Source organism: Ctenopharyngodon idella, chromosome 5 (genome assembly GCF_019924925.1).
Source record: "Ctenopharyngodon idella isolate HZGC_01 chromosome 5, HZGC01, whole genome shotgun sequence".
NCBI lineage: Eukaryota > Metazoa > Chordata > Actinopteri > Cypriniformes > Xenocyprididae > Ctenopharyngodon > Ctenopharyngodon idella.
In genome coordinates, this window is record NC_067224.1 from 35,047,843 (window position 1) to 35,064,412 (window position 16,570).

General features: G+C 35.5%; 1 long non-coding RNA gene across 2 annotated transcripts in view; it reads right to left on the reverse strand.

Moving 5' to 3' along the window:
* Window positions 1-8,413: 8,413 nt before the first annotated feature.
* Window positions 8,414-16,570, reverse strand: part of LOC127512847 (uncharacterized) — a 39,318-nt gene continuing 31,161 nt past the window's right edge. The window contains exons 6-7 of one of the 2 annotated variants that reach the window (XR_007930272.1): window positions 11,750-11,883; window positions 8,414-9,285 (exon numbers count right to left, since the gene is read on the reverse strand). This is a non-coding gene — a long non-coding RNA (uncharacterized LOC127512847). Of the gene's footprint in view, window positions 11,884-16,570 lie in introns of both variants that reach the window. The other variant, XR_007930271.1, reaches the window with a different exon arrangement.

Here is a 16,570-nt window from a genome sequence, read left to right on the forward strand (position 1 = left end):
TTTGTTTTGACAGAGACACAATACATCAGAGAGGATGGAGAAATATTTATCATCCTGCTTTGTTTTATTGTGCCGCATTGTGTTCTGCTCAGTCGCATTGTGTTTGACATCGGTTTTTCATTTTGTAATCCTTGACAAATAAACACAACCATTTAGTTAAAAGGCTGATTAACCGTTATGGCTATAAAATGGCATATACAATGTAATCTGTCATGTTGTTATAGGGTTCACCTGTGATTTAATAATCAGATGAAGGAATGGCTCATCCAAAAATGAAAATGGTCATCATTTACTCACTCTCATGTCAATTCCAAACCCATGTGGACTTTCATTGTTCTGTGGAACACAAAAGGAGATGTTTAGCAGAGTGTTCACGCTGCTCTTTTTCATACATGAATGAACTGGGGCTAAAGGAGCTCCAAAAAAGACACTATCAAATACTTGCACACTATATTCCACGTCTTATGAAGTCATACGATACACTGTAAACCCTAACGCTCAAAATAATTAATTGGTTTGAGTAGGACAAACTTAAATTAAACAAATTAGTTCAGTCAAATTAACTTTTATGAATATTTAGCACTCTCTTCTTCTTTCAAGTTCACAGAACTAATATATTTTAAGTAAACTGAACTGTTTCATTGTTTTGAATTTTATGAACTTGTTTCTTTTAATTTAGACAAACTTAAGTTTAAGTGAAATTGGGCTGGGATTTCTATTTCCCAGCATGCTTCACCCATGGCACTCGAAAGGGAGAGTAAATGCTAAAATTAAGTGTAATATAATGTTGTTGTTTTTTTTTTTTTTTTTTTTTTTTTGTGTAAGATTAATGTTAAGTGGGAGATGTAGTAGTGATTAATGTTTTGTTATGCTAATTTAGAAGACTTTCTGTTAATGTGGGATTTTGGAGAGTTACCATCATAGTAACAAGTGGTGCATGTGGCTTGGTTTGAGAGCAAGTATGTTAAACGCTTTATATTTTTGCACGCATTCAGCAAGTGCTATACCATGCTATTGTTAAGAAGTTAGCAAATTAGCAAATTAGCTTGTTGTAGCTAGCTAATGTTCACATTGAGGTTACATGGAAATTAAGTTAAATGTATGAATTAGTATACTCAAACATTTCAAGAACAATTAAAATGTATGAGTACAAAATAAAAATCTGCCAGTTCTGCTTACTTAAACTTTGAATTTCTTAACTTAAAAATTGAGGCAACTGATTGCCTCAAAATTTTGAGTTTTGCCAACTTATTCGAGTTTACAGTGTAGCTTTGTGTGAGGAAAAATTCCAAATTGCAAAGCCATTTGGAACTTGGCCAACTTGTTCTAGTAACAAAAGATTAAATCTTTTGAGAAGATTCTCATTGATTCCGTGTGAGCAGACACACACTGAAGATATTTTCTCTGTATTCTGTCCCCTAAGGCGACTTATGTGATGAGTATATTCTTTTTGTGAGCGTGTTTGTTTGTTTGTGCGCGTGTAAGTCTTTGACAAGATTGTCAGCCTCTCTAATTCTCTCAGGATTTCTCATCCTGACCTGTTTCACTTTAGAAGATTGGGCCATCAAAGCAGGACTGAGCCTGGGCCGATAGTTATTAGGCTCAGCAGCTACAAGCTTTCTCTGCATTTATATTGCATGGGTGGCATTTAGCTTTCCCTTTCATCTCCTTCTCTGTCCCTCTCTGTCCTCTTTCTCACTTCTCTCATGTGCCGTAGACACTGTGAGCGATTGATTCATTGCATTGGAGTTTGAGGAGAGCGTGAGGGAGATAAAGCACTCTCGCTCTCCTACATTATTTCTAATTGCTTGATATCTATAGATGCCTGTCAAACCGCTTGTATCCATGTGAATTTAAACATATCAATTTAAACAGTTAATATGCAGTCATATAAAATGTGAAATATCAATGTTGTTGGTTGTAATAAATCCCACTAAAGTCATATACCTTAAAGTCTCGACTACAAAAGTAAACATATACACTTCCGGTCAAAAAGTTTGGAATAATTATGATTTTTTTTAATTTTTTTTTTATGTTTTTTTGAAAGAAGTGCATTTATTTGATCAAATATACAATAAAAACAGTAATATTGTGAAATGTTATTAAAATGTCTTATATATTCAAGTTATTCCTGTGATGTTACAGCTGAATTTTCAGCATCATTACTCCAGTCTTCAATGTCACATGATCCTTCAGAAATCATTCTAATATGCTGATTTGCTGCTCAAGAAACATATTATTATCTATGTTGAAAACAACGGTGCCGCTTGAGATTTGTGTGTAAACTGTGAAACTTTTTCAAGATGAATAGGATTATAACATTATAAATGTCTTTACTTGTTTTGATCTATCTAATCTGTCCTTGCTGAAGAAAAAAAAAAATTACTGACCCTAAACTTTTGAACGTTATTGTTATTTAATGCTATAACTATGGGTATTTTTATATATATTTTTATACTGAATCATAAAAATTGGTTTACATCTATCAGAAATCAAAACCAATATTATACAGATTTTAACTGAGCAGCAGCAACAGACCTCTTGGTCGTACGGTCTCTAGGAGAAACACTTTCAGCTGGAAAGTAGGAAAACAGAGTAGAGGAATTGTTATGGTTCCCTGGATGAAGCCGTGTACAGTGTGGATCATTGAGCCAAATTCCCTTTCATACTTGGATGGAGTCCAGACTCTTTCCAAGACACATATTTCAAGAACTTGAGCTGTGAGCACAGAACAAATGTCACTGCTACCAGCAGCACCATCAGCTCATTTTAGCGTTTAGATTTCCTTTTAAATTAGGGTGCATAGCTTCTACAGAAAGGGCAAGTTAAATTATTAGATCAAGTTGCTGCCAGTATGATCAGTTTATACAGCATGAAGTGGCTCAAAGGTGACATAAATATATTTTTTTTCCTGTTAAAATACTTTGTCTTAACCCAGTTTAATGTGCCATACAAGTATAAGCAAGCCTTTAGCAGGTTGATTTGCCAGAGAGTGTAAACACTGTGACACTGCTTTCAAAATATTATATGGTCCTACTATACTGAAATATTAGCAATAGACCCTTTCCACGGACTGTGATGACGCGTTTTAACAGTCATCAATATCGTAAATCCTGCAAAGTTTTTTATATTTTAATTTTTTAAAAATCGTTTGTACATTTATAACAATATACTTAGTATTATATTGCTTTTGCATAAAATTACAAAAATCTAGTTAACGCAGCTGTGAGGGTGTTTCTAATACAGCGGCTATGGGAGTGACAGTAAAAATGACATCCTTCTCTCTTCTGACTGCTGTTATCAGTCGCTCTATTTTTTTCCTATTTATGAAAGTTGTGTAAACACTATTGTGGAGTTTTTCTTTTGCTATTTGAGCAAATGGAAACACAAAAAATATATTTAATGTATTCTCTCATTCACCGCTATAAAATTTTACCCAACTATGACGACTTCCGCTTCTGATAAACCCGGAAATGTGAAAAGGGTCTATATAAATGTTGCTTGAATTATTAAAGCTACAATATGTAAGATTTTTGCAGGAAAATATCCAAAAACCACTAGGCCAGTGTTATATTTTGTTCAGTTGAGTACTTACAATATACCAAATCTTTCCAACTATTTGTAAATCTTGAGAAAATCGCGATTTTAACCAAGGATACGGGACGTGTCCGGGAGTCGCCTGTCAATGGCGTCATATCCGCGTTACCCTCGGTTTATGGTTTTAATTTGTAGAAACCATGAAAAAACCAAAGACGCTTTAATATATTACATGTTTTATTAGACAGTTGGGTAACTGTTTGGTTAAATGTATAGACAGAAAACGAATTATTGTTATATAGCTCAACACATTTAGTCTTATTGTTTAAATCTAGTTTTCTAGATTTTGCAAGAGTACCATGCTTTTACCATGCCTCAGAGAAAAACACTACTTTGTCAATTAGCTAATAAAGCATTTTCTCTATCATACAATACGTTTTAAAATGAATTTCATGCCATTTATTAACACAAGCCCCACAACATTTATTAATATGATATTCTAATATCGATCTATCTTACTGCAGTATGCAACAAGTGTCTCATAGCAGTCGCCGAGCGAACGCTCAGAGCAACGTTATAACATCATTTTCAACACAGTCAAATGTATCCAATATGATAAACAACGCTGTGTTACCTCATACACTTGACCAGAAGAAGCGGAAGCGGAAGCGGCGCCGGCGAAAGTTCAGCTCTCGAGACGTGTGTCGCGCTCGCGTCTCATTAGTAATTGCTCCAGCGGCCTCGTTCAGCTCCCACAACACTCGGCCCTGCTCTGCTTCATACTACAGTAACGTTAATCTCATCCATGAACATGATTTCTGCCCGAATCCCGTCAGATTCTTTTCCACTGACTGTGAGATGAAGGCGACATTTCCCAAGATTCCGTGCTCAATCTCGGCGTCATCAAGCTACGCCTTTGTTTTGAATAGGCGACCTCTAGCGGTGAAAAATCTACATATTGTAGCTAAATATTATAAACAAATACAATGATGATAATATAATAATATAATATAATAAAAAATAAACATAATAATAAAATAAACTATTGTTAATAAAATATTTATTGAAGAGTGTTGAACTTTCTTTTCCTGCATCCTATTCTTCTGAAAATGGCAGCACAGTTGAAAGGTTTGATTGAGCTGCGCCCTCTACAGTACAGGCGTGAATTTGTATTTCCTTTTGCATTTGCACATTTGTGTGTAACTGCCTTTACATTTGCCAAAATATAACTTGTTTTTGTGTGTGTGTGTGTGTCATTAAAAAACAAACAAGCAAGTGAGAAAAAGTAACACAAAAGTAACGTACAGCATTACTTTCTATAAAAAGTAACTAGACTGTAATTAGTTACTTTTTTAGGGAGTAACGGAAAATTGTAAGGCATTACTTTTAAAAGTAACTTTCCCCAATACAATTGTGTTTCCGAAAAATAAAAGAGAGATGTCAACAACGAGAGACATTCTTCTATCATTTCCAACAGCATGCACTGCTCTTCTTGTAATATGCACATTAGTCTTCAGTCAGCCAACTAAAATGCCTGCTGCATCTTAATAGATTCCATGTTTGAGAAGGGTGGAAAGACTTTGGCTTTCCCTTGTTGCTATCCTTGCCAGCGATAAGCAAACCTTGGATGTTTTGGAGGGAATGTCAATGGTTTATAAACTGAATTTGGCAGTAGATTCTGATTTAAAAGCAACAGCAACCAAAATTACACAACATAAAACACTTATTTTAAATACAGACAAAGCATTGTTTAAAGCTGCCTGATAAAAGAAAGGGCGAAGAGTGAAGAAAGATGTTTACCACAAAACAGTCTCATTATCTGATATCAATTAACTCCTAATTTTTTAAATAACATTCATGCAACACTGTTTTTTAACTTCATATGATATTGATTTTATTTATAAGTGTTCATATAGAATGCATAAATTGTCAAACTTTCACATTTGTTGTGATGTTTGGCAGACAGCCTTATTTAAATGGACTAATAACTGCGCTCGCTCTATTGATGTTTTCCTCCGGCTTGTGAATACTTTATGCTCATTGGTTATTTGTCTTTTAGCAAATGATTTTTATCCAGAGAGACTTACAAAGAAAGTCAATCTCTAGTAACCTATTGTTGAATGGTTTGCTTAGGGGCACATCAGGCCTTGAGCAAATGTTTAGTAATGATCACCATCTGGAGTTTAAACCTTATCCAGATCTTCATTCAAATCACTACTTTATACTAAATGCTCTTCAAATAGCATTCTATACATAATTAATTCAAGCCTCAATCCCATAAAGCAGCAATTAGATATCAAATAAGGCATGCTGCGGCATTTTCTCTAGTAAAAAGGCAGACTTGTTAAAAATTTGTACACCTTGAAGACATTCAATATTACCATGCGCATAAAAAACTAAGCAGCACAAGTGTTTTCAACATTGATAATAAGAAATGTTTCTTGAGCACTAAATCAGCATATTAGAATGATTTCTGAAGGATCATGTGACAAACAGTATATATAGCATAAGAGACTACATTAAAAATAAATAAATATATATATATATATATATATATATATATATTGTACCCCAAACTTTTGAAAGGCATGTGAAGAAAGATATACAATAATAACAATGATTATAATAAAATAGGTTTCTGAAAAATAAAAGTACACCAATGAGCCACACTTTCTTCCATCTTCCATTTCTCAATTCAAAAATTGGCTTATTACAAATGAGAAAAAAAAGAAAAAAAGAAAAAAAAGAACTAACAATAAAAAATACTTCTAAAGCATTTATTAATCTTAGTTAATGTTAATGTTGATTTTTAAATCATGTATTTACTAATCCATGATTAAAATCAAAAGTTCACTGGGTTAAAAACAACCCAAGTTGGGTCGAAAATGGACAATTAATATAAGGCTGGCTTAAAATGAACCCAAAATAGGTTGTAAATTAAAAATCAGACAAATAATTACTAGAGGTAACAATAATAATCAAAAGGTGAACATTTATTAATAAGCAATTTAATACATGTTTGTTTAATTATTATTCATTAAACTTCATTTTCATTTATTAAACATATTAATAAATGTTAATATCCAACATATTTTGGGTTAATTTTAAGCAAGCAATACAGTGATTTTTAAACAATAGTTGAGTTAAATAAAACTATCCAGCAGGTTGGTAAAACATTTAACCCATTTGCTGGGTTAAAACAACCCAGTTGCTGGGTTTGTCCATTTTCAACCCAATTTGGGTTGTTTTTAACCGAGCATTTTTTAAAGTGTTTTATCTGCTCATATTATTTAATGGACCTGAGCTACATGAACTAACAATGAACAGTTATATTTTTATTAACAAACATTAATAAAGTACATGCTGTAAAAAAAGTATTGATTTGTGTAAGTTAATACGTCAAATAACGTTAACTAATGGGACCTTACTGTAAAGTGTTACCACAGATTCATACATCCTGAAGACATTCAGTATTTTCATGTGAAACTTGTGCCCTGAAGGAAAGTCAATGTCCTCTACAGTATGTCCTCTGTGTCTCAGTTACTGTATTTGGCATTGGTTTTAATTCGGTCTTACGTGACCATGTGCGGTGAGACAAGTGCTCCGTCCCCGAGGCGAGTCACAGCTGCTACTGTGGACAATATAGCTGCCAGTTACGGAGATGATGGCAGCGTCGGGCTGCCAGGGGCTATCCTCCTGCAGAAAACAGCAATGACCTGGCTGATGAGGCAAAGATTAAGCAGTCCCCAAAAAAAGAGACCAAAATCAAGGCCAAACATTTTGACAAACAAAGAGGTGAATTTGTTTTGTGCACCTACCCACTTTCCTAAACCAATCCACAGTGTGTTGCTCTGCCACATTTGTGACACCTGGACTGCTTTCAAAGCCTCCCACAGACCCAGTGCTGTATGGTGGTCCTGCTCCTTCTGTTTTTCATTTGACGAAGAGTAAACTCAGACAGAGTGAAGAGAAACAGAAACAACAGGCCCGAGACTGTGGGCGGCAGCATCACCTAACTTTAAAAGTTATGAAATAAATCAACAGTATGCATTCTGTTAAAACACAAACACACACAGCCTTTTCTGTTTTTCAGAGAAACAACTCTGTTTGCTGCTGGCTGTAATGTTGTGGAGAACACATCTTTCAAATCCTGAGGAAGAGGTTTGTGTGTAGCCATCGTTATTCATTAGCTTGGCACAGGCTTGCTGCAAAAGAGTCAAACTGGTGGCATTACTCACAGGCTCGGCGTAGGGTCCCTCCACAAGAGTGGGATTTTATATGTGTGCTTTCAGGAAAGCAAACATATGGGATGGATTACACCAGCATCCACCTCTGCTCTTCACATTTGCTTTGAGTTGGACTGAAACTTTATTCTAAAGTTTGAAGGGTTTTGGGTTAGTGGACAGTATGTGGCACAAAATAATACTTACATTAATACATCAAAATCAACAAAAAAATCAATTACAAATTAGATCTCTAAATAGCTACTATTCTTTGGATTAGTCTCCTGCTTCTAAGATTTTTCTACGAAAGAAAGAAAGAAAGAAAGAAAGAAAGAAAGAAAGAAAGAAAGAAAGAAAACGTAAGTTTGGGATACGATTTTTTGGTCACACTTTAGATTAGGGTCCAATTTTCACTATTAACTATGACTTCTGCCTCAATAAACTCCTAATTTCTGCTTATTAATAGTTAAGGATAGGTAGAATATGATCATGTAGAATAAGGCATTAATATGTGCTTTATACATACTAATAAACAGCCAATATCCTAGTAATATGCATGCTAATAAGCAAATACTTAATAGTGAGAATTGGACCCTCAACTAAAATGTTACAGATTTAAAAATAAATAAATAAATAAATAAATAAATAAATAAATAAATAAATAAATAAAATAAAAAATAATAATAATAATAATTAATATTTTTATTCAGAAAGGATGCATTAAATTGATCAAAAGTGATAAAGATATTTGTTACAGAAGATTTCTATTTTAAATAAATGCTGTTCTTTTGAACTTTCTATTCTTGAATCTTGAATTCTAGAATTTTATATGCAGCTGCCACAAAAAAAAAAAATTAAGCAGCACAACTGTTTTCAACATTAACAATAATAAGAAATGTTACATATTATAATGATTTCTGAAGGACCATGTGACACTGAAGACTGAAAATTCAGTTTTATCATCACAGGAATACATTTTAAAATGTATAAAAAAAAACAGTTATATAATAATAATATTTCACAATATTACCATTTTTACTGTATTTTTGATCAAATAAATGCAGCCTTGGAGAGCACTTGCCAGAACCCAAACTTTTGAACTCTATATACACACTATTTGTTTCTATCATAAGGAATTTTAAGAAAAATATCAGACAAGGTTGACTTTTAAACTCCTTTAAGACTCCTGAGCTATGAAACAGTAACCTCTGAGCAATAAAATGTTCCTCCGGGCATGCATTCAATGCGAATAGACCACGCGCAAACCATTCAGCCACATACAGTGGTTAAAATAGACCTGTATAATACCCATTTGAGTCGGATTGCTGTCCGCCCCAGACTGCATTAGTATGTACATATTTAGCCCACATATTCAAGTCATCGGGCAGCATTCAAGATGAATAACAATCAAATGCAGAGGCAGCAGGCACAGCACAGCAGCAAACGTCCTGTGGTCTTGCGCGGTCCTTAATTAGTGTGTCCTTCATCCTGTCTTCCTCTGGGCCTCTGGTGCCTCAAAGGCCCTCTGCAGATTAATTACAAAACACCGGGCAATCATATTGATTCCATTCAGCCCAAAGACAATGCTCATGACCTTAAACCTGAACGGGACGGTGACGATGCTCGCCAACCTTGCACGCTGACCCGAAACCAGTTTTGTGTTATTTATTATAAATCAAGTCAAGTCACCTTTATTTATATAGTGCTTTATATACAATGCAGAATGTTTCAAAGCAGCTTCACAGTAATAAACAGGAAAACAACAAGACATGATGATAAATGAGAAATTCAAATTCTTCTGTAAAGCAGCTCTACAGAAGGCAATTGTGTCATTATTCAGCTGAAGTCAGTTCAGCATTGATTCAGTTCAGTTTAAAAACTGTGTAAAGTTCACCAACTATGAAATGAGTTCAATTCCACTATAAAGCAGTTGTTTGTCAACTCAATTCAGTTAAGTGTTCAATTCAGTTGTTGCAAAATTCGTCAATTATGAAACTAAGTTGAAATATAGCTGCAAGCAGCAATTAAGGGGCCAAGCACAACAGAAGCAAACAAGGAAGCTAGCAGCAGACCAACAATGTCATAATGGACTTTGATAGCAACTGATACAAATTTGAAGTCAATCAGATCAACAGTACTGTAGTTAGCGCCAATTTCATGTTTTATTCAATTATAGCGCCATCAAGTGGTGCAGTCCCACTGCTTTTTTTTTTGTGTGTCCTCAGAGGGTGAATGTGATTTCACCAAGTACAACATCCTGGAACAACATTCCAATCAACCAATCATATTTGAGGGACTAGTTTACTGTTTATGTCAAGTTTAGGCTTACAACCAGGGTTAGGTGCTTCTACATCAATGTTATTCACCTATCTTTCCCCTCTGATTTTAGGGATAAGTTATGGGCAGGATTAGGTTTAGGGGTAGGAATAGGGTTAAGACTAAATTTTCGGACAGGAATGTTGTTCCAGGATCAACAAAATATGTTGATCCAGGAACATGTCTTACTTGGCAAAATCACGGTAACTGTCCTCAGAGTGCCCCCATTTGGTGGAAATATCTAATTTATAGACATTTATATGTATGAACACATAAAAAATTACCCACACCTGACTTTGATTGCGTTTTTTGCCACTTACTGTCAAAATTATGACATTTGGCCATTAACATGTAGTCAATGACCTATGTTTCTGACTTTTCTACGGTGGTTTTGTCTCAACTGGACTAACGGTTAACGCTAAACACTAAATCACAACATTGCACTAACCATAAGGCGAAACCTAACATGTTTGGTATCGTTGGACTCAGCATTCAGGAATCCAAGGAGGGTTATAAGCACAATAAGCACAATTATAAACTAGGTGGCACTGATCCGAAACTTCTCAGACTCCTTCAGGGCATCGTGCTGATGACCCATACCGAGTTTCGCAATGATACGTTAATGCGTTCGTAAAATACAGCATTTTACTACAAAATTCAAAATGGCCAATGCCCAAAATGGCCAATATGTGAAAATTGGATAAAACCTTTCTGAAGTAATAAGCAATAATAGCCATTTTTCGTATCTCCAGACCAGTAGGTGGCGCTACGTCATTATGCGAGAGGAAGATCGCGCTCCAGACTGCCGTGAAAGCGTTCTGGACCATTTGCAGAGGCTGTGGATTAGAGGTAATAATGTTCTAAATAATGTTCAGTTTCTTGCACAGACCGATCGTTTTGCTTCTAAAGACCTCGGTGAATCATCAGGAGCCACGGGTATCAATTTAGTTTTGCCTGTATATGTTTTTTTGGATTCTCAAAGTGACGGTAGCCATTGACTTACATTATAAAAATCACCAAGAACCACAGTTTCAGCTAAAAATCTTCTTTACTGTTCTACTGAAGAAAAAAAGACACCTACATCTTGGATGGCCTGTGGGTGAGTAAATTAACAGGAAATTTTCATTTTTGTGTGAACTAACCCTTTAAGTGTCTTTTAAACCCTTAGCAAGCCAAAGACGACAATGTGTTGTATTTCTTTAAGAGGGAATGTTGGATTAATATCAAACGTACTGGAAAGGTTTGATTGCGATTAATTGGTGCTCCATCTCAAATTGTCCCTTAAACCTTTCATGCTTCATGCTGAATGTATATATTTATATGGGCAGCAAGCCAGGGGTCTGGATTTTGCACATTCATAAGAGTGTTTTTTAAATCATGTAGATGTGGATAAACTGTATACTGGTCTAAATGAGTCAATCTAAACTGATGAATTGGTACCATCACAGTACTGGAGCATTGGACAGGTGGGGCAATAAGTGGGCCAGTTAAATTTGAGACAAAGTCTGCCAAAACCAGCATGAAAACGGGGACAGCTGCTGTGATGACATCACTAGTCCTGTCTGCTCGAAGTGTGCCAATAGTCTATTAAATTAAATAAACTGCAAACATGACTTCAGCTTAAAATACATGACTCAAACTGATTTTGATCACTGAGAATTTTTGAAATTTACCAGTCTTCCCCTCACGTTGCATTTCATTCCAAGCACGAGTCATTCGGAGAAAATGTGTCCTTCCACATGTAGTCCTGTAGACTCCTGTGTGGTTTAGTCTACTTCAGAGGGCTTCAACAGTGGGTCCACAAAATCTATTTTTTTGTGAAAAAATAAAAATCTGTTAAACAAAATACAACATTTACCTAGCTTCAACCAAAGCTAAAGATAAGAAGCTAAAATTGACTTTCTGCATGAGTATTTATTGAAATAATAATAATTTGTTACATTTATATAGAGCTTTACATATGGAAGGGGGGAATCTCCTCAACCACCACCAATGTGCAACATGCACCTGGATGATGCGACGGCAGCCATATTGTGCCAGAGTGATGAAGCCAATCAGTATATATATGATGATGATTAGGAGGCCATGATGGACAGAGGCCACTAGGCAAATTTGGCCAGGATGCCGGGGTTACACCCCTACTCTTTTTCAAAGGACATCCTGGGATTTTTAACAAGCACAGAGAGTCAGGACCTCGGTTTAATGTCTCATTCAAAGGACAGTGCTTTTTGACAGTATAGTGTCGCCATCACTATACTGAGGCGTTAAGAACCACACAGACCACAGGGTAAGCACCCTGCTGGCCTCACTAACACCTCTTCCAGCAGCTACCTAGTTTTCCCAGGAGGTCTCCCATCCAGATACTGATTCAACCCTGCTTAGCTTCAGTGGGCAACCAGTCTTGGGCTACAGGGTGATAGCTGCTGGCGCAAATAGCTTTAAAAAAAAAAAAAAAAAAAAAAAAATAAAAATATATATATATATATATATATGTACATTTCTTTCTTTCTTTGACAATATGATTTATATATGCCACAGCTGTAAACCATGATTTTCTACTTGCTGGTCTTATTTTTGAGAGCATCTGACAGAACAAAAATCTGTGTAGTGCAGAATGAGTAATTAATATTTTGGTCCATTTTTTCTAGAAGATAACTGCACATTTTAAATGTATATTTCTGCTTAAAGTGAATTTTGTCGATGTTTAGGTGTAGACTAGCAAATAGATGACTTCAAAACTAACACACTAAGCTCCACAAAACTATCGTGTTGATTTCTTGGGGTATTTACACCTCAAAATATGATAAGAAATGACATCTTTCTTTGAAAGATCCCAACCAATACAATAAATCTAGCACTATCACACCGACCTGGTTAAGAGGGAGGAAGTGTGAGTTACAATAAGGATGTTTGTGTTCTGCATTCAGATTTACTTCTGCATCTTTCTCAGTTTTACACATTATCACTAAACAGGAATGCAATAACATTGCCTTTGCACTCTGCTGTCCTAAAGAAATCTTAATGTGTGAGCAATGAGTCACAGAAAACCCCCAGCCGCGACAATATAGAGAAGTTTGCTTGTAAATCAGAAAATGTCCCCAGGGAAAAAGCCTTTGATTTGTGTACGAGACGAGGGAGGAAAGAGAGAGAGAGGGAGAGGACAAAAGATAAATTATTCAGAGGACATTAACATGAAAGGGTTGGGGACAGGGTGAAGCGGAACGCTCTCTGATAAAGTACCGGTGTGGATCACACAAGAAGAGGGTCATTGTGGGCCCTAGAATACAAAGACTTCTAGAGGCCCAGAGAGATTCGTCTTTGGTCAAGGTGAAATAAATCCTGCTCCTCCTGTGAGGTGAATTATTGACATTGTAACATTGTCTGTCTTACTTAAGATACTTAAGCGTTCACCGCCCTTCTCATTATTGTGAGGCAAAAAAGTCTCATCACTGTAATGTGAAAAATGACATTCAAATCGAAAGGTATTTAACATATATCATTGTCGTATTTGTCGTACTGCCTTTAACGGCCTTTAACTTTTAAATAAAAAAATAAAACGTCATAAAATAAATAATTTACAATTAATCACCAGATTTACTAAAGAGGGCAAGTTTAATTCCAAAAAAGCACCAATGGGGGTGGAAAGTTCTGCGTGTGATCTACTGACTACGGGCAAATTAAAGAAATACAGATGCAGCCAGATCATTTCCATAATGACCAACGCAATCTACCAAGAGCAGTGCAAATTAGAGTCTGGTTTAAGATATGCTTTTTTTGGGGGCTGTAAATAATGCCGCAAATACCAATTGACTAGCACAAACCTTAGTAAATCACCTTTCATGATTCATTTAAATACTCTCCTCCCATAAATTTTGCGTCTGAAAGGGAAACTCCTAAAAATGCATATGCAATAAGGTCAGCCACAAAAATAACTGTGCCCACGCCTTTTTAGCACAAATTTTTCACTGCGTCTTTAGTAAATCCTGACAGTAGTTTTTTAACGCCAAAAAGGGTTTGCATTGGTGCAAGCTGTTAGTAAATCTGGCCCTTAATGTTATAATTTTTTATAAATGTTAGAATAGTTTTATAACATTTTTAAAATAATATTAACAATTTTTCTGCAGTCGTGTTACTATCCAACACTATAAATATATAAATTGTAACACTTTAGGGTCCAGTTCTCACTATTAACTAGTTGCTTATTAGCATGCATATTACTAGGATATTGGCTGTTTATTAGTACTTATAAAGCACATATTAATGCCTTATTCTGCATTACCATATTCTACATCCCTTAATCCTACCCAATACCTTACTATCTATTAATAAGTAGTAATTAGGAGTTTATTGAGGCAAAAGTTGTAGTTAATAAATAGTTAATTGGATCCTAAACTAAAGTGTGACCAAATAAATAAGTAAATAAGTACAGTAAATGAAGTTTATCATTTCTATTAAGCAAAGATAGGGCTATAATGTTGGTACCAATAACGGTTGGTACTGTTGTCAGCTTTTACAATAACCACACTGACTGCCTGCAGTTTGAGTGAAAAGCCTCTGCACTTTACCTTTGCACTGACTTTTAATTTTTAAAATTAATTTTTTACAAACCTTTCTTTTAATTTGGGAAGAAATGTGAGTTGAATATGTTTTCACCTTTGCACTGTTGCATTCTGATAACAACATTTTACAAAAAGATGAACTCTGCAACTGTGATTTTCACAACATCTCTATTTATCAAAAATCCTTCAGTGCTGTTTGTAATAAACCATTCAAACCGATCGCTTGGGGAGTTTCAGAGCTGCTAGCCCCAACATCACTAAACATCTCATTTTAGCACCAGCTGATGAGGATGTGATCAAATGTGATCGCCAGGGACCAATTATGTATATTGTTTCATCTTTAATGCTCTTATATTTGCGCTCTGCAGGCATATTCGTGTAAAATCCATCAATATCATCTGACATAATATAACCTACAAGCTTGTTTGTGTATCATTAGCAGTGCTTTTCTCCTCTAAAGGCCACATTAACTGAACGGCCCGTGTGCAATGCAAGCCAAGAAGGAAATCAATAATGAGGCACCACTTGAATATCAAAATATCCTCCACCGCAGACACCATATAAAGGTCCCAATAATGAATTCATGCGCGTATTACACAACAATACGCTCTAAAAGCGGGAAAACTACAAAGAACTTTGGATCAAAGACAACCCTAATGAGTGTGGAGCTTACCAGAAAGTGGAACCATTTATTTAGACGCTTGTAAGGGAAAAGAGCCGTAGCAATATGCATTAAGCCTGTGTTTTACTGACAAACTAAATTTATTCGTTAAAATCATTCAGGCTTGTTCATCTGTCTACGTTTTAGCTCTGGTTAGATTCTGAAACAAATCGGCAGGAGTTCATTTCCATAAAACAATTCATTCAAGCCAGATTGCAAGACTTCGACTTGAACACTTAGCCTAAATATAATCTAATTTGTGATAAAACATGGTTGTTGCCACAAAAAGTAGAGTAGTTCCCCTACATAGGGAACATTAGCGTAGCGTTCTTACCCTTGATTGAGTTGTGGAATCCACAGGGATTCATCCACAAGGTATTCCATTCCATTAGTAGAATGGTTATACTGGATTTAAACCAACCATAATACCAAACAAGCAATCATAAATCTCATATATAGTTTTTACAGATATTAAAAGCTCATCAAATAAAACAATTTGTGTGGTAATCCAAACCAAATCTTGAGTCAAGCCACAATAATGTTCAAAAATGGATGATATCCAAGAACAAATATGTATGCCCTGCAAAAAAGAAAGGAAAGATGGAAATAAAAACACATTTATGGTGATTACCCATGCAATAAATGATGTTTTGGCTTTGTTCACAACCCATTGTTTTATCCCACCTTCTTTCAATGGAGTATAAGAAAGCTCCCAGAAAGTAGAAATGACTTTTTTTTTTTCCTTTTTACCTCATACGCCCTGGTAATGAAAAGGAAATGAGAATTTATACCACCTCCATCAACCTGTCCATATCCGTCACCATCTGTGTTCGTACATCTCAAAACATCAACGTTCCACACTTACCCACCACACTGAGCCGGAGGGAATGGTTTGTTTGCCAGAGAATGCTCCCTAAAAACCCACTCATACTGTCACCATGACGACAACAAAAATACAGCCAAAAATGGAACCGAAATTCGCAAAAAAAGTCTCTAATGGCTAACAGGGCATATCTCTTCTCTTAGCTGGAGGATCAGAGAGAGCTGACAGGAATTTGGACAATAAATGCTGTCTTCATTTCCTATAAGGCCAGAGGGAAACACGTCTGAGCCACTGAACTTTAGTCGAGGAGAATTTATACACACTCTAACCTTGTTCATCTTCCATTCTCCGGCAAAGACACTCTTCTACTGCAGCTCTTTCATGTTTAGATGCTTTTTGATAGGTTTAGATGACAAAAAGCCTTTATCTGAGAGCATAATCACCAATCGAA